The sequence below is a fragment of the Sabethes cyaneus genome, chromosome 1 (assembly GCF_943734655.1).
Source record: "Sabethes cyaneus chromosome 1, idSabCyanKW18_F2, whole genome shotgun sequence".
Lineage (NCBI taxonomy): Eukaryota > Metazoa > Arthropoda > Insecta > Diptera > Culicidae > Sabethes > Sabethes cyaneus.
The window spans coordinates 116,257,506-116,281,087 of NC_071353.1; the positions used below are offsets into that span (position 1 = coordinate 116,257,506).

At 39.6% G+C, this 23,582-nt stretch overlaps 2 pseudogenes; both read right to left on the bottom strand.

Annotated features, from left to right (window-relative positions):
• Positions 1-1,776: 1,776 nt before the first annotated feature.
• LOC128746144 (dolichyl-diphosphooligosaccharide--protein glycosyltransferase 48 kDa subunit-like) lies at positions 1,777-5,227 on the bottom strand (annotated as a pseudogene).
• Positions 5,228-10,856: 5,629 nt separating this feature from the next.
• LOC128746145 (dolichyl-diphosphooligosaccharide--protein glycosyltransferase 48 kDa subunit-like) lies at positions 10,857-22,591 on the bottom strand (annotated as a pseudogene).
• Between the last annotated feature and the right edge of the window lie 991 nt (positions 22,592-23,582).

Here is a 23,582-nt window from a genome sequence, read left to right on the forward strand (position 1 = left end):
TAAAATTAGCCATTGAAATCACCAACTCTTTACCTCAAATTTTGAATACGGAAAATTAATTTTCTTCTACAAATAACATGAAGCATTAATGTCTAATAAGTTAAAAACAATAGGTACACTATTTAATACTACAACACTAAGACATAAAAAAACAAAGAGTGGCTACACTATAGCAAATTAAATATAACAAAAAAACAAAACTATGTATTAGTGTATTATTTTTAGCACAAATAAATTTTAAAATTAAAAGAAGCAAATTTCCAAATTTTCTGCTTTTGCCCCTTCGGTACACCAACGATTTGGTAGTAGCAACGAAATAAAGATTTCCCTTGTATTTTCTATACTTGCCACAACGGTACCTTGGCAAGTATAGTACAGGCAAAGCCTGTGTATTAAGTGGCTGCTCCAAGGGCTGAGCAGTCACTACCGGAAGAGAAACGTCCGGTACAGAATTGTCTCCACTATCAGCAGAGCTGACAGCTGACTGTGGAAGTGGCTGTTCGAACGATCGACAATCAGCTACTTCCTCGACCGATTCTGTACCGATCTTCCATCCGTCGACCTCCACTTCATCATCTTCTTCATCATTAGCCGTCACGCAACAGAAAAATGTTTTCATTTTTTTCAAACACTCGCGAAAACAAGCCATTTTGACGACCGCGATGTGAAGCACCTTCTATCCCCAACTGACACTCTTATAGTAAAATCAGCGAGCAAAATAACTTCTTATATAGGTTTACTATGATTGAAAAAACGAACAGAAAACTTCGTGTCGACCCGACCAACGTAGCCAACTGTTGCTTAGTAACCGTTTTTTTTTGTTATGAACGCTCAAGTGCAAATTTTCAGATAAACAAGTTAGCAGAATTGAACAAATTTAAAATCTAACAGCGTAATGAGCAGCGTTCCACAAATCCGGAATGCATACGAAAATCTGCAATCCCAATATGCTTGGGCACTGCTCTCCGAAAGCAAGGACCAATTCGACTTTAAGGTAAGGAAACTGTAATCGATTATCTAATCCTGATACTCACCGAATAAACAACAATTTTTAGCATCCACCCGGAGGATAAATTGCTAAATTAATCAACCCGACAAATCGGATCAACTACGTAAGCGATCCCCATGCCAGTTTCCGGCGAGATCTCGTGAAACCGCAAAGAATAGATCCTCGACAATACGAACAACTTATGCATCGCGCACCAGCCGAAGCCTACAAGTTTGGTCTCAACTGTAGCTACCATGTCGACCGGCCGAACAGTGTGATATACTTGAATGAGAGTGGATTTTCGCGAATGATCGACCCTAGCTAACCACTATGGCTCAGGACTATATTCCGGTGCAACACAAACCGAACGATTGCATTATTTTCTGGAATTGGAACACCGTCAGCTAAATGGACAATCCTTGTACAATCGGAAGTCATTACCTAGAGATGTAGCTTCTACTTTGAAGAAGACATTGCGAAAAGCTTTTATCAGTGAAACTACGGATCGATTTCGCCCCCCTGTGGCTAGTAGCACCACGTGTGATACCTCGTTTCCAATCCAAACAAAATTGATAACCTTTCAACCAACGAGATCGAATGTCAAACTCTCTACATAATAAGGAACCTACGGATAATTGTTCCAGAATTTTTCAACAAAACAAGTAAGGTTAATTGCATAGCAAGATTCTTAGTATATAAAATACAAATCAAAAATTTGCTATATTCTATTCAACAGTTTAATCAAAGTTTCATCGTATTCGATTTTTTCAGATTTCCATAAGCTTAAACTACGATTCTACACCTAGTACAATATTTCGGCCAAAATGAAGAACGGCTGAACACTTTATTCCTACCGTTTTGCCGCTTGGTTTCGCGGATGCTCCAAATAATTCGTCCTTGTAGTGTAAGAAAATGAAGGAAAAAAAGGAACACACCAACCATCATCGAGAAAGCACTCGCATAGTACGGATAGGCACTCGGAATGAATCGCTCATACTGAGTGTGCGTTAGCGGGCGAACCGGAACCTGCGTTGTCGAGTACAGTTGCGTATAGCCGATTCGGTCGTAGTTAACCTTAAATTGATACACTGCATAAACGTCGGGAAATTTGAATTTGGCCTGGTAGCGCCCTTCTCCAATCGACTTTAGAGTGGTTCGAACAAATGGGTCGATTCGCACGAACTCCAACTGAACATCGTTTGCTTGAAAAGGTTTCCACTTGCCATCATCAGCAAGGGTTTCGATTTCAATAGTGTAGACGACCGGCTCGGTAATTGTGTACAACGATGGAGGATGGGATTCTCCTTCCTTGTGGTGCTGTACCGATCGAACTCTAAGAACGCCATTTTCACCAAAGACCCACTTACTAATGGCAATAGAAACATCCTGATTACCGGTACGTTGCACAGGCGAGAGGAATGCTTCATCAGAAAAAAAGGGTAATGAACCAGAGAAAATTACTCGAGCGTTGTTTCTAGCTTGCAGGGCAGCTATGAGCAGTGTGCCTTTGCCTACAGCATGCGGGAGTATCCGCATGGGTGTATCTGGATTATAACTGTAAGTGCTACTATCGGCCGTCAATAGTTGCAAAACCAACGGTTTCTCTTTATCAGCCAACAATCCAGTTCCACGATACAGCAATGGACCAACTGTCTTCTTTCCGACAATAATTTCCAAATCGATCAAATTCTCTGGTGATGCAACTATTAAAGTATGGTCTCCACTATCGGAAGCGTCAAAGTTCAAATGATCTATCACTGCAGCGTTCTCTTCATCCACTTCAAATCCACACTCGGAAGCTAGTTCGCGAAGCGCGTCACCAGCACTGGAGCTAACCGCCGCTAGAACGTTACCACCATTGTCGATGAATTTCGTAATCGTTTCAACGCTCAAAGGTCCACCGAACACTTCCACAGAAGGAGAGAACAGAATCAAATGCTTATAGAGAAACTCGCCGTACTTCGAAAGCACCAAATTGACATCATCCGCTAGCTTGAAGGTAAGTTTATATCCCCTTTCTGAAATAGAAAATTAGGACACGTCACACCCAGTCTGAGCCGGCGGATCATTTTGCCTTCTTACCTTGCAAACTTTTGAAAAAGATTGAGTTTTTCTTATTGGGGTAAATATTCGATTACATAAAATACATAAGAGTAACTATCCTATATCATATTGTGTGTTCAATCACGTGGTGACTTTTCAACACTATTAGAATTGCATTATATACTATTATTATGATTTCTTAAGATTTGTTACGGCAATTTAACAGTTAGGGATTAGAACCTACATGTAAGGAAAAAAATATAAAATCTTAACCTAATACCGTGCAAGCACCATATTCAAAACAGTGCCTAATTCTAAACAGTTGCAAATTTTTCATAAATATTGACCAAACTCTAGCTATTTAAACCATTTTAATAATATGAAATCATCAGATGTCGTGATTAAATTGTTTAAATTGCTAGAATTTTGTCAATATTTATAAAAAAATTTGATAACTGTACAGAATTTGGCACTGTTTTGAATATGGTGAGGGGATTGGAGAAAGGCAGCTCAGGACCGACAGTACTGGGGGACCATAATTCGTTCAGTGCAGGATCGAAAACGGACCGTCGCCATTAAAGTAAAGTTAGTAATTTATCATTATTCATTTAATTCTAATTGAGTCCATTTAGCGTAACCCAGGTTGCACCACGAGGAGGCGGACTCTTTTGCAACCCAGTGAGTTGTGTAGGAGTTTGTATGTTAGTGTATGTCTGTTTAGTGTATTTCGCACTTTATGTTTAAATTTCTATCTTTTATACTTAAATTTTCTAGTAAATTGTGTACTTTATAGCTTATGCTTTACACATTTTACTTTAGTTCACTCTTCACACTTTACATTCTATAGTTTAGATTCACGTTTCACTTCACTTTTACACCTTATATCTTATGCTTTACACTTTTTTAATTTATGCTTTACAATGCATACTTTTTACACTTTATACTACTTAATATTTCATACTTTTCATCTTATATATATATATGCTTCATATTTTGAGCCTGATGTTTTATACACTATACGTTATCTACTACACAACTCACTTTTTGTATCTTATGCTTTATACTCAACACCATATCAACACCACACACCATACTCCATACTTCACATTTTATACTTTATACTTAACAGTTTACTACTTATGCTTTATACTTTTCACTCTATACATCAGGCTCACGTCATTCTTTGCACTTTATACTTGATACTTCTAGTTCTGTATATTATGCTTTACTTTTCACCTTACTTTAACTTCACTTTTTTTTCAATTTACTCTTTTCTTACCTGCATACCTTGGATAGTATGCGGTATACTTTACACTTATTCTTAACACCATACACATGCCGTGTATTTGATACTTCATACTTTCACATTTATTGTATCACACTTTATATTACTCCACCACATATAATACCACATTTATTATATTAAAAACCAAATCTTAAATGTATACCGAATAAAAATAAAAATGCAAAAATCAAGAACAACAAATTAAAAAGGAAAATAGTTTAAAAAAATCTAAAATCAACGATTACAAACTAAAAATTATTACTAAAATTAGCCATTGAAATCACCAACTCTTTACCTCAAATTTTGAATACGGAAAATTAATTTTCTTCTACAAATAACATGAAGCATTAATGTCTAATAAGTTAAAAACAATAGGTACACTATTTAATACTACAACACTAAGACATAAAAAAACAAAGAGTGGCTACACTATAGCAAATTAAATATAACAAAAAAACAAAACTATGTATTAGTGTATTATTTTTAGCACAAATAAATTTTAAAATTAAAAGAAGCAAATTTCCAAATTTTCTGCTTTTGCCCCTTCGGTACACCAACGATTTGGTAGTAGCAACGAAATAAAGATTTCCCTTGTATTTTCTATACTTGCCACAACGGTACCTTGGCAAGTATAGTACAGGCAAAGCCTGTGTATTAAGTGGCTGCTCCAAGGGCTGAGCAGTCACTACCGGAAGAGAAACGTCCGGTACAGAATTGTCTCCACTATCAGCAGAGCTGACAGCTGACTGTGGAAGTGGCTGTTCGAACGATCGACAATCAGCTACTTCCTCGACCGATTCTGTACCGATCTTCCATCCGTCGACCTCCACTTCATCATCTTCTTCATCATTAGCCGTCACGCAACAGAAAAATGTTTTCATTTTTTTCAAACACTCGCGAAAACAAGCCATTTTGACGACCGCGATGTGAAGCACCTTCTATCCCCAACTGACACTCTTATAGTAAAATCAGCGAGCAAAATAACTTCTTATATAGGTTTACTATGATTGAAAAAACGAACAGAAAACTTCGTGTCGACCCGACCAACGTGTTGGCAGCACTTACGCTACGTGATGCGCGAATACACCCTTTTCGTAAGGGACAATATGAAAGTAATTTTTTTTTCTCGACATTGCAAATGTATATCTTGATTAATAGACACGTTATCTGTTTTACTCCGATGTAATAAATACCTTTCCGCGGATTTCTCAAGTGTTTTCGTATTATTGATGATTCCCTCCTGTTCGCTAACAGGTTATGGGCCCAGCGTGTAAGACCGCGAAGAAATTTGTGACGCCGGACAGTGATTTCATTTTGATTTGCTGTGCTGTATCCCGTGAGTGAAGATTTTGTTAAAATGGCCGACCAACCACGATTTCCACTCCCGAAGTTGAACAACCAGAATTATCAGTCCTGGAAGTTCAAAATCGAAATGCTGCTCATTCGCGATGAGCTGTGGCATGTCATTTCGGAGCCGGTTCCGGAGCCTATAACAGAAGCGTGGACAAAAGCGGATATGAAGGCTAGAGCGACAATCGGTTTGTGCATTGAAGACAGCCAGACAAGCCTGATTCGAAATTGTGCAAACGCGAAAGATGCTTGGAAAGCATTAAAAGACTACCACGATAAATGCTCGGAAGTGTACCTTCTGAAGAAGCTGACTCGCCTGGAATTGGCAGAAAACGGTAATATGGAGCAACATTTACAAACGTTCACAGATTTGTTGCAGCGTATTGCAGATGCCGGTGAAGCAATTCCAGCGAAGCTGCAGGTGGCTATGCTGTTGTGTTCTCTTCCTGAATCATACGACCCGTTAACGACTGCGCTGGAGCAACGATCGCGAGAGGAATTGACCTTGGACCTGGTAAAATCGAAGTTGCTTGCCGAAGCAGAAAAACGAAGAGAGAGGCATGGAATTGTCACCGACAATGGTGAAAAAGCGCTACGAACAGATTTTCGCAAAAATCATGTTGGTACCGGCAGCAACAACAAAGAAACTCGTCACTGTTTCCACTGTAAGAAGCCCGGTCATCTGAAGCGTAATTGTCGTAGTTGGAAAAATCAGTTTGGTTCGGATTCTTATAAGAAAAACGAAGCGTCGAACAAACCGAAAAAGGAAGAAGAATGTAAAGTAAAACAAGTCAGTGTTAATGATGCTCCACTTGCGTGGATGGTAAATTGCGGAGAACATTCATGTTGGTTTATCGACAGCGGTGCATCTCGTCACATGACAGGTGACAGAAAATTTTTCGAAGTGTTTAATACAACAGAAGGAATAAATGTTTTGTTGGCCGATGGTGAAAAGGCACAAGCTGTTGGATCTGGTCAAGGATCGATTGTTGGCGTAAACGGTGATGGTAATGCCGTTGATATTGAACTACGCGACGTGCTTTTCGTGCCAAAGTTGACAAGTGGTTTGATTTCGGTGAGTACCCTTGCATCTAAAGGTTTTAGTGTTGTATTTTTTGGCGATCGTTGTGAAATTCGTAATCAACATGGAACGGTTTCGGCGGTAGCGATACGCCGTGGTAGTTTGTATGAATTGTGCACTCCGGAGCAAGCAATGATAAGTGTACAGTCATCTCACTCAGCCAATTGCCAGCACACATGGCATCGTAGACTCGGTCATCGTGATGCGGATATGATTCGAGCAATTTCGGCAAAGGGGTACGCTGATGGAATGAAGTTGGTAGATTGCGGAATAAAAACAGTCTGTCGTTGTTGCTTAGAAGGCAAAATGTCTCGTGTTCCATTCCAAAAGCAGGTTGATCGCGGATCAAAAGAAAAACTCGATCTTGTGCATACCGACCTTTGTGGGCCGATGACGGATACACCAAGCGGAAATAAATATTTTCTCACTCTCATTGACGATTACACTCGGATGACGTTCCTCTACTTGCTGAAATCGAAGTCAGAGGCGGCGGAGAAAATTAAAGGTTTTGTGCAGTTTTGCAAAACGCAGCTTGGTAAGACCCCACGGATTATTCAGTCAGATAACGGAGGCGAATATACAGGGAAGGATTTGCAAAATTACCTCAGGAGCGAAGGAATTTTGAGCCAGTTTACTGTCCCGTATTCCCCTCAACAGAACGGTTTAGCGGAGAGGAAGAACCGTTATTTGAAGGAGATGACGATGTGTATGTTATTGGAAGCAGGCCTTGACCAACGATACTGGGGTGAAGCAGTGTTGACAGCGACCTACATTCAAAATCGTTTGCCATCAAAGTCAATTGGAATGAGCCCGTTTGAAAAGTGGTACGGCAAGAAACCTTCCTACAAACATTTTAGAATTTTCGGATGTGAAGCGTGGGTGCAGATTCCTGCAGAGAAAAGGAAGAAATTCGAAGTGAAAGCTCGTAAATTAGTGTTCGTGGGTTACTCAAACCAACAAAAGGCATATCGTTTTCTTGACAAGAACAGTGATCACATAACAATCAGTCGAGACGTAAAATTTGTAGAAGACTTGCAAATGAACAAAATTTGTGATGAAACAGTGCTAAACGATAAAAATGAAAAGGCAGAGTCTGAAATTAATTTGGAACCGCTAAGAAAGTGCCGTGACGAACTTGATCAAGAAGATGATATGCAGGGGTACGATACCGCTGAAGATTTATACTACGGCGAAGAAGAGCCAGAACAGTACGAAAGTGATAGTGGTAGCGATGCACAACCGCAAGGCGAACCGCGAGTGACAAGAGGTGTTTTGCCTGCAAGGTTTAGCGATTACGTGATGGGATTAATAGCAATGGAGCACGAAGAACCAGCAACTTTCAAAGAAGCTATCGAAAGTGACGAAAAGGATGAATGGTTAAAGGCTATGAAGGATGAATACGAGTCATTGATCTCAAGCAACACTTGGGAGCTAGTTGATCGACCGGTTAATCGAAATGTCATCGGCTGTAAGTGGGTCTATCGAAAGAAGTTGAACGCGGATGGCAACGTTGAAAGGTTTAAAGCAAGGCTTGTTGCTCAAGGATTTAGTCAACGCTTTGGCACTGACTATAATCAGATTTTCGCGCCAGTCGCTATGCAGTCAACCTTGCGTGTACTGTTAACGGTCGCAGGAAAGCGGGAAATGGCAGTGAAGCATCTGGATGTCAAGACAGCTTACTTGTACGGTACACTGAACGAGGAAATCTACATGCGACAGCCGCCAGGATTCGTTGTGCAGGATAAGTCAAACCAGGTTTGCAGATTAAAGAAAAGTCTTTACGGCTTGAAGCAAGCAGCTAGAGTTTGGCATCAAACGATTACCGATATTCTACTGGAGCTTGGCTTCAGTCAATGCAAGGCTGATTCGTGTCTGTACAGAAAACATGTTGACGGGAAACTGTGGATGTATCTGCTACTATACGTCGATGATATCCTTGTTGTATGCGAGCAGGAGGAGGCGATAAAGAACGTTGAAAACGCTTTACAAGCGAAGCTCAAGATTTCCAAACTGGGAGATGTGAATTGTTTCCTGGGAATTCGTATTCAAAAGGACAAAGATGGTTTCTACAGTCTTAATCAAGAATGCTTTATACGAAAGATTGTTAAGCGTTTTGGTTTGGAGCAATCAAAGAAATCCAAATATCCAATGGACCCTGGATACTTCAAGTTAAAATGTGACAACCAGCTAAAGGATAACAACGATTATCACAGTCTAATTGGATCTCTTCTCTACTTAGCATCAAACAGTCGACCGGATATAGCAGCTTGCGTGGGAATCCTAAGTCGAAAAATCAGTTGCCCGTCGAACGCCGATTGGATAGAAGCCAAACGGATTGTGCGCTACTTATTGTATACGGCAGAATACAGACTCTGTTTAGGAAACGCGAAATCTGATTTCAAGCTTGTTGGTTACTGCGACGCGGATTGGGCAGGAGATACCAGCGACAGAAAGTCATGCAGTGGTTTTGTGTTTCGTATAGGAGGAGCTACAGTTACCTGGGCCAGTAGAAAACAAACTTGTGTTACAACTTCAACAATGGAGGCCGAGTATGTCGCATTATCCGAGGCAGCACAGGAGTTGGTATGGTTACGAAGTTTGCTGGAAGAATTGGACGAAAGGCAGATTGGTACTACAATACTGTATGAAGACAACAAAAGCTGTCTGGACTTTGTTGCACTGGATCAGCAGAAGAAAAGATCCAAGCACATTGACACAAGATACCATTACACTCGTGAGCTTGTATCTAAAGGAACAGTGGAGCTACGGTACTGCCCATCAGACGAGATGATAGCGGATATCTTCACTAAACCTTTGGGTACGACGAAAGTGAAGAAGTTTGCGGCCGAGATTGGACTGGCTGCTGGTTAGTGGACGTTGGAGCTGAAGTGTGAATTCGCGAGGAGGAGTGTTGGCAGCACTTACGCTACGTGATGCGCGAATACACCCTTTTCGTAAGGGACAATATGAAAGTAATTTTTTTTTCTCGACATTGCAAATGTATATCTTGATTAATAGACACGTTATCTGTTTTACTCCGATGTAATAAATACCTTTCCGCGGATTTCTCAAGTGTTTTCGTATTATTGATGATTCCCTCCTGTTCGCTAACACAACGTAGCCAACTGTTGCTTAGTAACCGTTTTTTTTTTGTTATGAACGCTCAAGTGCAAATTTTCAGATAAACAAGTTAGCAGAATTGAACAAATTTAAAATCTAACAGCGTAATGAGCAGCGTTCCACAAATCCGGAATGCATACGAAAATCTGCAATCCCAATATGCTTGGGCACTGCTCTCCGAAAGCAAGGACCAATTCGACTTTAAGGTAAGGAAACTGTAATCGATTATCTAATCCTGATACTCACCGAATAAACAACAATTTTTGACATCCACCCCTAGGCCAAATTGCTAAATTGATCAACCCGACAAATCGGATCAACTACGTAAGCGCTTCCCATGCCAGTTTCCGGCGAGATCTCGTAAAACCGCAAAGAATAGGCCCTCGGCAATACGAACAACTTATGCATCGCGCACCAGCTGAAGCCTACAAGTTTGGTCTCAACTGTAGCTACCATGTCGACCGGCCGAACAGTGTGATATACTCGAATGAGAGTGGATTTTCGCGAATGATCGATCCCTACCTAACCACTATGGCTCAGGACTATATTCCGGTGCAACACAAACCGAACGATTGCATTATTTTCTGGAATTGGAACACCGTCGGCTAAATGGACAATCCTTGTACAATCGGAAGTCATTACCTAGAGATGTAGCTTCTACTTTGAAGAAGACATTGCGAAAAGCTTTTATCAGTGAAACTACGGATCGATTTCGCCCACCTGTGGCTAGTAGCACCACGTGTGATACCTCGTTTCCAATCCAAACAAAATTGATAATCTTTCAACCAACGAGATCGAATGTCAAACTCTCTACATAATAAGGAACCTACGGATAATTGTTCCAGAATTTTTCAACAAAACAAGTAAGGTTAATTGCATAGCAAGATTCTTAGTATATAAAATACAAATCAAAAATTTGCTATATTCTATTCAACAGTTTAATCAAAGTTTCATCGTATTCGATTTTTTCAGATTTCCATAAGCTTAAACTACGATTCTACACCTAGTACAATATTTCGGCCAAAATGAAGAACGGCTGAACACTTTATTCCTACCGTTTTGCCGCTTGGTTTCGCGGATGCTCCAAATAATTCGTCCTTGTAGTGTAAGAAAATGAAGGAAAAAAAGGAACACACCAACCATCATCGAGAAAGCACTCGCATAGTACGGATAGGCACTCGGAATGAATCGCTCATACTGAGTGTGCGTTAGCGGGCGAACCGGAACCTGCGTTGTCGAGTACAGTTGCGTATAGCCGATTCGGTCGTAGTTAACCTTAAATTGATACACTGCATAAACGTCGGGAAATTTGAATTTGGCCTGGTAGCGCCCTTCTCCAATCGACTTTAGAGTGGTTCGAACAAATGGGTCGATTCGCACGAACTCCAACTGAACATCGTTTGCTTGAAAAGGTTTCCACTTGCCGTCATCAGCAAGGGTTTCGATTTCAATAGTGTAGACGACCGGCTCGGTAATTGTGTACAACGATGGAGGATGGGATTCTCCTTCCTTGTGGTGCTGTACCGATCGAACTCTAAGAACGCCATTTTCACCAAAGACCCACTTACTAATGGCAATAGAAACATCCTGATTACCGGTACGTTGCACAGGCGAGAGGAATGCTTCATCAGAAAAAAAGGGTAATGAACCAGAGAAAATTACTCGAGCGTTGTTTCTAGCTTGCAGGGCAGCTATGAGCAGTGTGCCTTTGCCTACAGCATGCGGGAGTATCCGCATGGGTGTATCTGGATTATAACTGTAAGTGCCACTATCGGCCGTCAATAGTTGCAAAACCAACGGTTTCTCTTTATCAGCCAACAATCCAGTTCCACGATACAGCAATGGACCAACTGTCTTCTTTCCGACAATAATTTCCAAATCGATCAAATTCTCTGGTGATGCAACTATTAAAGTATGGTCTCCACTATCGGAAGCGTCAAAGTTCAAATGATCTATCACTGCAGCGTTCTCTTCATCCACTTCAAATCCACACTTGGAAGCTAGTTCGCGAAGCGCGTCACCAGCACTGGAGCTAACCGCCGCTAGAACGTCAACACTCAAAGATCCACCGAACTCTTCCACAGAAGAAGAGAACAGAATCAAATGCTTATAGAGAAACTCGCCGTACTTCGAAAGCACCAAATTGACATCATCCGCTAGCTTGAAGGTAAGTTTATATCCCCTTTCTGAAATAGAAAATTAGGACACGTCACACCCAGTCTGAGCCGGCGGATCATTTTGCCTTCTTACCTTGCAAACTTTTGAAAAAGATTGAGTTTTTTTATTGGGGTAAATATTCGATTACATAAAATACTTAAGAGTAACTATCCTATATCATATTGTGTGTTCAATCAGAAGTGGTGACTTTTCAACACTATTAGAATTGCATTATATACTATTGTTATGATTTCTTATGATTTGTTACGACAATTTAGCAGTAGGGATTAAAACCTACGTGTAAGGAAAAAAATATAAAATCTTAACCTAATACCGTGCAAGCACCATATTCAAAACAGTGCCTAATTCTAAACAGTTGCAAATTTTTCATAAATATTGACAAAACTCTAGCTATTTAAACCATTTTAATCATATGAAATCATCAGATGTCGTGATTAAATTGTTTAAATTGCTAGAATTTTGTCAATATTTATGAAAAATTTGATAACTGTACAGAATTTGGCACTGTTTTGAATATGGTGCAGGCACGGTATCTAACCTAGCTAACTTATCTATACCTATAAAGAAGGATTTCTGTCTGTCTGTCTGTCCGTATGTTCCTTATAAAATCGAAAACTACTGAACCAATCGGCATGAAAATATGCATGTAGAGGTTTTTTGGGGCCAGGAAAGGTTTTAGTGATGGTTAGAAACCCCTCCCCCCACTAAGAGGGGGGGCTCCCATACAAATGAAACACAAATTTCTGGATAACTCGACAACTAATCAAGCAAATAGAACAAAATTTGGCATGTGGGTGTTTTCGGTGACAAGAATTTATTCTATGGTAAATTGAGACCCCTCCCCTCTTTATAAGGGGAATTATAACTCCTCTCCTCTTTAAAAGGGGGGCTTTCATACAAATTTCCTCATAACTCGAGGACTAATCAAGCAAATCGAACCAAATTCGGCATGTGAAGGTTTTCGAGGGCAAGAATATTTTCTATAGTAAATTAGGACCCCTCTCCACTTTAAGAGGGGGGGCTCCGGTACCAAAGAAACACAATTTTCCTCATAACTCGAAAAGTAATTAAGCAAATGGAACCAAATTTGGCATGTGGGTGTTTTTGGAGACAAATTTTTTTTCTATGATGAATTGGGACCCCTGCCCACTTTAGGAAGGGGGGTTCCTATACAAATGAAATGCAAATTTCCTCATAACTCGGGAATTAATCAAGCAAATGGAACCAAATTTGGCATGTGAAAGTTTTCTAGGGCATGAATATTTTCTATGGTGAATTAGAACCCCTCTCCACTTTAAGAAGGGGGGCTCCTATACAAACGAAATACAAATTTCCTCATAACTCGAGAACCAATCAAGCAAATGGAACCAAATTTGGCACGTGGGTGTTTTTGGAGACAAAATTTTTTTCTATGATGAATTGGGACCCCTACCCACTTTAGGAGGGGGGGCTCCTATACAAATGAAATTCAAATTTCCTCATAACTCGAGAACTAATCAAGCAAATAGAACCAAACTTGGCATGTGGGAGATTTTGGAGTCTTGAATTTATTTTACGATAGTTAGAGACCTCTCACCCCTGTGGTAGGGGGATATGGACTCTCATACAAATAAAACAGAAATTTTTGCGAAACTCAAAAACTAATCGAGCTCGAGAAATTCGAGACTCTTCCATAAAACATTAGTCAATACAAGACCACAAAAACTATCTATAGTAACACTAGATCATTCAGGACGAGACGGTCGTGAGTGTTGCCGGTGACCCGCCGTCGGAAGCGCCGCCCACTGGGGGGCTTGCAAAACTCGAGATTGTGACAAAGATCATCCGAGACTCATGATTTATGTACAACACAGGTTAATTTGTGGCAATACGAAGTTTGTCGGGTCAGCTAGTGATCTATAAAGAGAACTAATCATCCCAATAGAGGATTGCAACGATTTTTGTCGGAAATTTGAAATCATTTTGTTTGACATTGCTTCTAGGGTTTCAACACCATGTAATGTCTATGTAATTCTAATGTACTAATAGTATAATCAATATATATCCAGCTTTTTACGAGCCTTAATGGCGAACGCGTTCGTAATATTTGAACAGCATTTTTGGCATTTCCCTAATACATCGCACGTTTACTTTTCGCGCGTTCACGGTAAAACTAAAGGAATGTACGGAAAGAAAACGTGCGATGTATTAGGGAAATGTCAAAAATGCTGTTCAAATATTACGAACACGTCCGCCATTATGGTTCGCAAAAAGCTGGATAGAATGCCAGTGTCGCTGCAGTGCGCGTGGTAAACATCACACTTGTTCAGATAATGTATTTACAGTATATATGCATATGTGTGTGTGCCTGAGATTCATCAAAAAGGAATCTCATTGTCAAACTTTGACAACCAGTTTAAAATTTCAAATATGGCTGCCAAGTAATGTGATTGGAAACTTCGCTTGCTGCAAATTTCTGAAAAAATCGGTGCAAAAGGGCGCAGTTGTGGGATGCAATTTATCCGGACGAAAAGAAAAAGAACGTTTAAAAATATTTCACTGGCATGAAAACACAGCGATGAGCGCACTGATGACAGCACCAACGAGCGCACAGATAAAGAACAGATAAATAACAATGAGCAACTTTGACAATGAAATTCCCGATTCACAGACTTGATACAGATTGTTAGCATCATGTTTACCACAATGAGTCCCGTAGTAAAACAGCGACACTGGCATTCTATATATATTGATTCTACTGTACTAATAAACCAAGGAGGACGCTTCAAAATCATTTCCAAAATTTAATTTGAATACTCTTCTTCCTCGTAATACAACAACTTGACCAAATCGGAACGGCATATAACATTGCCGGTCTAAAAATTTGTTTGTAAATCAATAGTTTATTTTTCAGACAAAATCTAGAATTTCTGTTAATGCGAGGATATAAACATCTCATATATTTATTACGTTTTGCTTGTATACTTTCAATGTGGTCTTTAAAAGTAAGTTTTTTATCATAAAATAATCCCAAATGTTTAACTTGGTCAGACCAGCTCAAAGCAACTCCATTCATCTTGATAATGTGATTGCTATTTGGCTTGATGGAAGAAGCTCTAGGCTTATGAGGAAAAAATAATTAAGTTTTAGAAGCATAGGGAGTAATTTTCTACTTTTGCAAGTATTTGGATAAAATATCCAAGCTTTTCTGCAGTCGACTACATATGACACGAATACTTTTTCCTTTTACGGAAATGCGACTTAGTACAGCCAGCCGGTAATTCAGGAAGATCAGATGTGTATATGTTATACAGGATTGGGCCCAAGATCGAGCCTTGAGGCACACCTGGTTCAACAGGAAATTTCCCAGATTTAGAATTCTGATAGACAACCTGTAAAAATCGATCAGTTAAATAATTTTGTGAAATTTTTGCAATCTAAATTGAAAAGTTAAAATTTAGCAATTTCGTGATTAAACCTTTATGCCAAACACCGTCGAATGCTTTTTCTATATCGAGAAGAGCAACTCCAGTAGAATAGCCGTCGGCTTTATTAGCTCGTATCATATTAGTAACTCTGAGCAATTGATGAGTAGTGGAATGCCCATGTCGAAAACCAAATTGTTCATCTGCAAAAATTCAACGTTCAATAATGTGTGACATCATTCTGTTAAGAATTATTCACTCAAATAATTTACTTATGGTAGGAAGTAAACTAATTGGCCTATAGCTTGAAGCCTCCGCTAGATTTTCATCTTGCTTCAAAATAGGTGTAATCTTGTAATCTTAGCATTTTTCCATAAGTTAGGAAAATATGCTAATTTGACACAGTTATTAAATATTTAAATAAACCAAAAATTGATAAGTGATTTCAGGAAGTTTTTTAATTAAAATGTAAAATATCCCATCATTACCAGGTGCTCTCATATTCTTAAATTGTTTGATAATTGAACGAACCTCATCCAAGTCAGTTTCAAATACTTCATTAGGTGAGACGTTATGAGTAGAAACTTAATCATATTTTTGGGAGACATCGTTTTCAACTGAACTCACCACATTCAAATTAAAATTATGAAAAAGATTGAGTACGTTTCACGTATGGCCAAGTTATCCAACAACATACGCGTTTCACCCTGTTGAGATACAACCGGATCAGGTGCTAGCCAAAGCACAGCACTCTCCAGGAGCAGAATAGACCACATATATTTCTTTTTCACAATTACAGCAATCTTAACTCGTCCGGTGTCGATCGATTTCGGTGACGCTACTTATTTTTCCTTGCATTTTCTGTCCCTGACTCCCTGCCTCAACCCGTAGTGATGTTAGCTCTTGTCAACCTTGCCAACGCAAAGCAAATGAGATAAATGTGCCAGTTAGCTGATGCTGAAAACTCTGTTATGGAGACTCAGCAACTTTTGAGTAAACTTAATACTCTGCGTTATAAGTTTTTTTGATTGTTTGAACGATTGTACGGCCATCCAATTGGCCATGACTGTTCGGCTTTCCCATTGTTTAAGCTCACCCTTCAGCACACAGTCAGAGATTCCGCAGAATGGATCTGGACCCGTGAATGGAGAGTTAGAGCCACATCTGACTAGTTCGTCTGCAAGTTCATTCCCCTCTTTACCGCAATGACCAGGAACCCAGTATAAATTTACCGAGTTCACTTGGCTTAGTTGCCGTAAGAAACAAAAGCAATTCCAGGCAATTTTTGAGGAACACTTAAAAGCTTTAAGGGCTTTTGATGTCGCTTGGCAGATATTAGCATGTCTGTATTATTTGTACATTCTTTTATAGCTGTTATCTCTGACTGTTGGTCAGTCTCCCATAGCTACAGATATTCTTGTTCTGGGTCCGTACACTCCAACACCCGTTTGACCCGTCCGTATAGAACTTGAATGGACCACTGCGGACGCTAGGTCCCCCTTCATCCCATACCGAAAGTGAGGGTTCGTTAACCGTGTATGGGATGTCATAGTTGGTCCTTGCTTCCATCCAATCACTGTTCATTTCCGCTGATGAACCAACAGGTAGAAGATTCAGAATACTCAAGTGACCGATGTTATCCCCGTCGAGTATTGTCTTCAATCGTTTAAGTGTTAGGGCGCTTTTCTTAGCCTCTAACTGAACATGTTGATTCAGGGGTAGCAAGTGGAGGTTAGCTTCTAGAGCCTTTGAAGGTGTGCTTTTCATTGCTCCATACATGCAATGGCCATACATGAGAGAACCGCTCCTTGTGGACAGCCTTTGGTTGCAGTCACCGTTGTTGACATCTCTCCCAGCTCCGAGGTGATGTGCCTATGTGTGAGCATACTGTGAATCCATTCGACTATACAGTTATCAAATTGTCGTTTCTTCATCGCATTTGCCATCGATAAATAAAAAGCATTATTAAAAGCCCCTTCGATATCGAGAAATGTGCCTAATGCTGTTTCTTTCGATAAAAGAGACTTCAATTTCTGTCACGAGCGTGTGTAGGGCTGTGATTGTAGATTCACCAGCTTGGTATGCAAACTGGTGTTTCGATAATGGATATCTAATCATATGTTCAGACTTAATGTATTCATATAATACTTTATCCATAGTTTTTAACAATAATGATAATAAACTAATTGGTCTGAATGCTTTTGGAAGTGATTTGTCACGTTTTCCTGCTTTTGGTACGAATACAACAATCTCCACGTGAACGGAATATGCTTTAGAATCAGACTTGCCTTAAAAATCTCGATTAGGAAAGGAATTAGCGCTGAGTCTCCATTTTAAATCTTAGCTAGGAAAATCCCATCTGCACCTGCCGATTTATAAGGTAGAAAGGATCTCACTGCGTTCTTCACCCTAGCCCTAGTGAAGACCATCGCAGCGACTCTGGTTGTGATCTCTTGTCCTCTCAGATCCTAAGGAGTTTCTTTGAGAACATTTTATATCACAATTGGAGTCCGCGCTGGTAACAGCATCGATTGAGAAAGATCCCGGAAAATGGGTCTAGTACTTCAGCAGGTGATTTTGTAAACGAAACGTCTCCTTTCTTGAGAGAACCGAGTCCGTTTGAATGGTCCTTTGCAAGAGTCTTGTTAAGTATTTCCACAATTAGACTACTTTCAATACTTTCACAATAGTGCACCCAAAATTTCCAAAATTTTTGATCGTATTAGTTCTCTGCTATATTCGGTTAGAGCTCTCCTATTTTGAGGCCAGACCAAAGTAATGTTAGCTCTATTGAACAATTTTCGCGCCATTTTGCGTGGCCGTTCGAGCCTATTGTTCCACCAGGAAACATTCCTAGTTGAAGTAACCCTTTTAAATGGACAATTAATATTATAAGCAGAGATTATCGTTTCGTTTAAAACCTTTAAGACCAATTCAAGTAACTGACCTAATTCTTGTAGTGAAGCTTTTCGATTCGAGCGCATATTGATCCCAGTTCGTTTTCCTTGGATTTCGATATGCAGCGTGTGACACTAGGCCACTCAAGCCATTTGAAAATATTCACCCTTATTCTTGTTTTCGTTCGAATGATATTCGTTCGAAAGTTAAGCCGATTCGTATTCTTGTTTTCGTTCGGATCAATTCGAACGTTCGAACGCCCCTTCCTTTTGTTCATTCGAATATAAGAATGGTGCTTCCCGATACGTTCGAAACAAACTATTCGTACGAATGCAGGATACGGCCGTAAACAAGAATAAAGGTGATTATGTCTGTGTTCAGACAGCGAAGATTCGTCCGACACGTGCCAGTTTTGTATTTTGTCTAAAATTACTGAACTGCACAGAGTCAGGTCCAAGACTTCCTGCCTAATAGCATTTATGAATGTAGGTTCATTGCTTTTATTAGTAACTAGCTGGCCGACAAACTTCATATTCCAACAAATTAAACTGTGTTGTATATAAATCGTCACAATCTCGAGATTTGCAAGTTCCTTCCTAAAAACCTTACGCGTGATATGCCAATTCACGGAAAATCTGTTCGTGGAATGTACCATTTCGCAAGGGTGATCCTCTCCTTACTCGCTGTCGCTCGTTCGAACCCAACTGAAGGAAAATAATAGAGGTCAGTAGACCTAGGAAAATAAATAAACCTAGATAGAGGTGATCTCCAAAGGCGAGTGCCGGCAACACTCGCAGCCGTCTTACCCTGAATCATCTAGTCTTGTTATTGACTAATGTTTTACGGTAGAGTCTAAGATTTGTCGAGTTCAATTAGTTTTTGAGTTACACAAGAATTTCTATTTTATTTGTATCTATGTGAGTCCTTAGCCCCCTACCACAGAGGTGAGGGTTCTCAAACCATCATAAAATAAATTCCTGCCTCTAAAACCTCCCACATGCCAAATTTGGTTCCATTTGCTCGATTAGTTCTCGAGATAAGAGGAAATTTGCATTTCATTAGTATGGGAGCACCCCTCTTAAAGAGGGAAGGGGTCATAATTTCGCTTCTAAAGAGGGGAGGGGTCTCAATTCACCATAGAACAATTTCTTGTCTCCAAAAACACCCACATGCCAAATTTTGTTCCATTTGCTTGATTAGTTCTTGAGTTATTCAGAAATTTGTGTTTCATTTGTATGGGAGCCCCACCCCCCCTCTTAGTGCGGAGGGGTCTCTAACCACCATAAGAACCATCCTCGGGCCCAAAAACCCCTATATACAAATTTTCACGCCGATCGGTTCAGCAGTTTTCGATTCTATAAGGAACATACGGGCAGACAGACAGAAATCCATTTTTATAGGTATACACACTTAAATAAAAGCACCGAGCTCGGCAAAATTTTGCCGAAATCTCAACAGCCGACCGTTCGGTAAAATTTTTTATGTTTCCAAACGTTACACACTTAATTTTTTTTACCGAACTCTGAGCAGCCGAACGTTCGGTAAAATTCGATGGTGCCAATCGACGTTTACGGATCATTAATAATGTTTGGCATCATAAAAAATTTTTACCGAACGTTCTGCTGCTCAGAGTTCGGTAAAATTTACGGTAATTTACCGAACACGGTATTTTTTTTAAGTGTGTTACTAAAGATCCGTAAACGTCGATATACACCATCGACATTTTTACCGAGCGTTCGGCTGTTGAGATTTAGACAAAATTTTGCCGTACTCGGTGCTTTTTTAAGTGTGTAGATTTGTATGGGAGCCCCCCCCCCTCTTACCATCATAAGAACCTTCTCCGGCCCCAAAAATCCCTACATGCAAATTTTCACGCCGATCGGTTCAGTAGTTTTTGATTCCATAAGAAACATACGGACAGACAGACAGCAATCCATTTTTATAGGTATAGATGTCGATATTGTTTGACGAGAGAAATTCTAAAAGGCACTCACCTCGATTGTTGTCAGTGCTTCCTCACAAAGTGCGATGAGCGTTAACATCGCAGCCGATAATTCAGTCTTTGTTGACTTCTCTGCACTATTTAACGACGCAACCGCTTGAGTGGGACGAACACCAGAAACGTCACAAGGAAAGTAGGCCGATTCTACGATATAGCGATGATGTCTCGTTTGATGACCTTTGCAATGGGAAAACAATAAATGTTTGCGTTGACATAAGACAGCAGCTCTCGGAGAGTCATGCTAGTCATTGAATTACTTACATGTTCTAGTTTGAATACCTTGTATTCCTAATCCCAGTAGCCCTTTACGGACATGAATCATGCACGCTAAAGGAAACTGATCGACAAGTGCGACGATTTTTAAACGTAAAATTCTGCGATCAATACTTGGTGACAAATAGAGTACGGTGCAGACGCATGAATCACGAGCTGTATCAAGTGATACAAATATGCTGAATAGCCAAAATTGTATTCAAGAGAGAACCAGGAAGAGGGCGTAGACTTCGGGGCAGACCCCCACCCGAAGAATATACGCTGTCTAGTACGATGCACGTTCAGCTGTTTGAGGGGATTGGAGAAAGGCTGCCCAGGACCGACAGTACTGGGGGACCATAATTCGTTCAGTGCAGGATCGAAAACGGACCGTCGCCACTAACGTAAAGTAAGTAATTTATCATTATTCGTTTAATTCTAATTGAGTCCATTTAGCGTAACCCAGGTTGCACCACGGGGAGGCGGACTCTTTTGCAACCCAGTGAGTTGTGTAGGTGTTTGTATTTTAGTGTATGTCTGTTTAGTGTATTTCGCACTTTATGTTTAAATTTCTATCGTTTATACCTAAATTTTTTAGTAAGTTGTATACTTTATAGCTTATGCTTTACACATTTTACTTTAGTTCACTCTTTACACTTTACATTCTATAGTTTAGATTCACGTTTCACTTCACTTTTACACCTTATATCTTATGCTTTACACTTTTTTAATTTATGATTCACAATGCATACTTTTTACACTTTATACTACTTAATATTTCATACTTTTCATCTTATATATATATGCTTTATATTTTGAGCCTGATGTTTTATACACTATACGTTATCTACTACACAACTCACTTTTTGTATCTTATGCTTTATACTCAACACCATATCAACACCACACACCATACTCCATACTTCACATTTTATACTTTATACTTAACAGTTTACTACTTATGCTTTATACTTTTCACTTTATACATCAGGCTCACGTCATTCTTTGCACTTTATACTTAATACTTCTAGTTCTATATATTATGCTTTACTTTTCACCTTACTTTAACTTCACTTTTTTTTCAATTTACTCTTTTCTTACCTGCATACCTTGGATAGTATGCGGTATACTTTACACTTATTCTTAACACCATACACATGCCGTGTATTTGATACTTCATACTTTCACATTTATTGTATCACACTTTATATTACACCACCACATATAATACCACATTTATTATATTTAAAAAACCAAATCTTAAATGTATACCGAATAAAAATAAAAATGCAAAAATCAAGAACAACAAATTAAAAAGGAAAATAGTTTAAAAAAATCTAAAATCAACGATTACAAACTAAAAGTTATTACTAAAATTATACATTGAAATCACCAATTCTTTACCTCAAATTTTGAATACGGAAAATTAATTTTCTTCTACAAATAACATGAAGCATTAATGTCTAATAAGTTAAAAACACTAGGTACACTATTTAATACTACAACACTAAGACATAAAAAAACCAAGAGTGGCTACACAAAAGAAAATTAAATATAACAAAAAAACAAAACTATGTATTAGTGTATTATTTTTAGCACAAATAAATTTTAAAATTAAAAGAAGCAAATTTCCAAATTTTCTGCTTTTGCCTCTTCGGTACACCAACGATTTGGTAGTAGCAACGAAATAAAGATTTCCCTTGTATTTTCTATACTTGCCACAACGGTACCTTGGCAAGTATAGTACAGGCAAAGCCTGTGTCTCAAGTGGCTGCTCCAAGGGCTGAGCAGTCACTACCGGAAGAGAAACGTCCGGTACAGAATTGTCTCCACTATCAGCAGAGCTGACAGCTGACGGTGGAAGTGGCTGTTCGAACGATCGACAATCAGTCACTTCCTCGACCGATTCTGTACCGATCTTCCATCCGTCGACCTCCACTTCATCATCTTCTTCATCATTAGCCGTCACACAACAGAAAAATGTTTTCATTTTTTTCACACACTCGCGAAAACAAGGCATTTCGACGACCGCGATATGAAGCACCTTCTATCCCCAACTGACACTCTTATAGTAAAATCAGCGAGCAAAATAACTTCTTATATAGGTTTACTATGATTGAAAAAACGAACAGAAAACTTCGTGTCGACCCGACCAACGTAGCCAACTGTTGCTTAGTAACCGTTTTTTTTTTTTGTTATGAACGTCCAAGTGCAAATTTTAAGATAAACAAGTTAGCAGAATTGAACAAATTTAAAATCTAACAGCGTAATGAGCAGCGTTCCACAAATCCGGAATGCATACGAAAATCTGCAATCCCAATATGCTTGGGCACCGCTCTCCGAAAGCAAGGACCAATTCGACTTTAAGGTAAGGATACTGTAATCGATTATCTAATCCTGATACTCACCGAATAAACAACAATTTTTAGCATCCACCCCTAGGACAAATTGCTAAATTAATCAACCCGACAAATCGGATCAACTACGTAAGCGCTTCCCATGCCAGTTTCCGGCGAGATCTCGTGAAACCGCAAAGAATAGATCCTCGACAATACGAACGACTTATGCATCGCGCACCAGCCGAAGCCTACAAGTTTGGTCTCAACTGTAGCTACCATGTCGACCGGCCGAACAGTGTGATATACTCGAATGAGAGTGGATTTTCGCGAATGATCGATCCCTACCTAACCACTATGGCTCAGGACTATACTCCGGTGCAACACAAACCGAACGATTGCATTACTTTCTGGAATTGGAACACCGCCGGTTTACACGGAGGGCAGACCTTGAACAATCGGAAGTCAATACCTAGAGACGTAGCTTCTATTTCAAAGAAAACGTTGCGAAAAGCTTTTAGTAGTGAAACTACGGATCGATTTCGACCCCCTGTGACTAGTAGCACCACATGTGATACCTCGTTTGCAATCCGAACAAAATTGATAACCTTTCAACCAACAGATCGAATGGAGAGTTCAACCGAA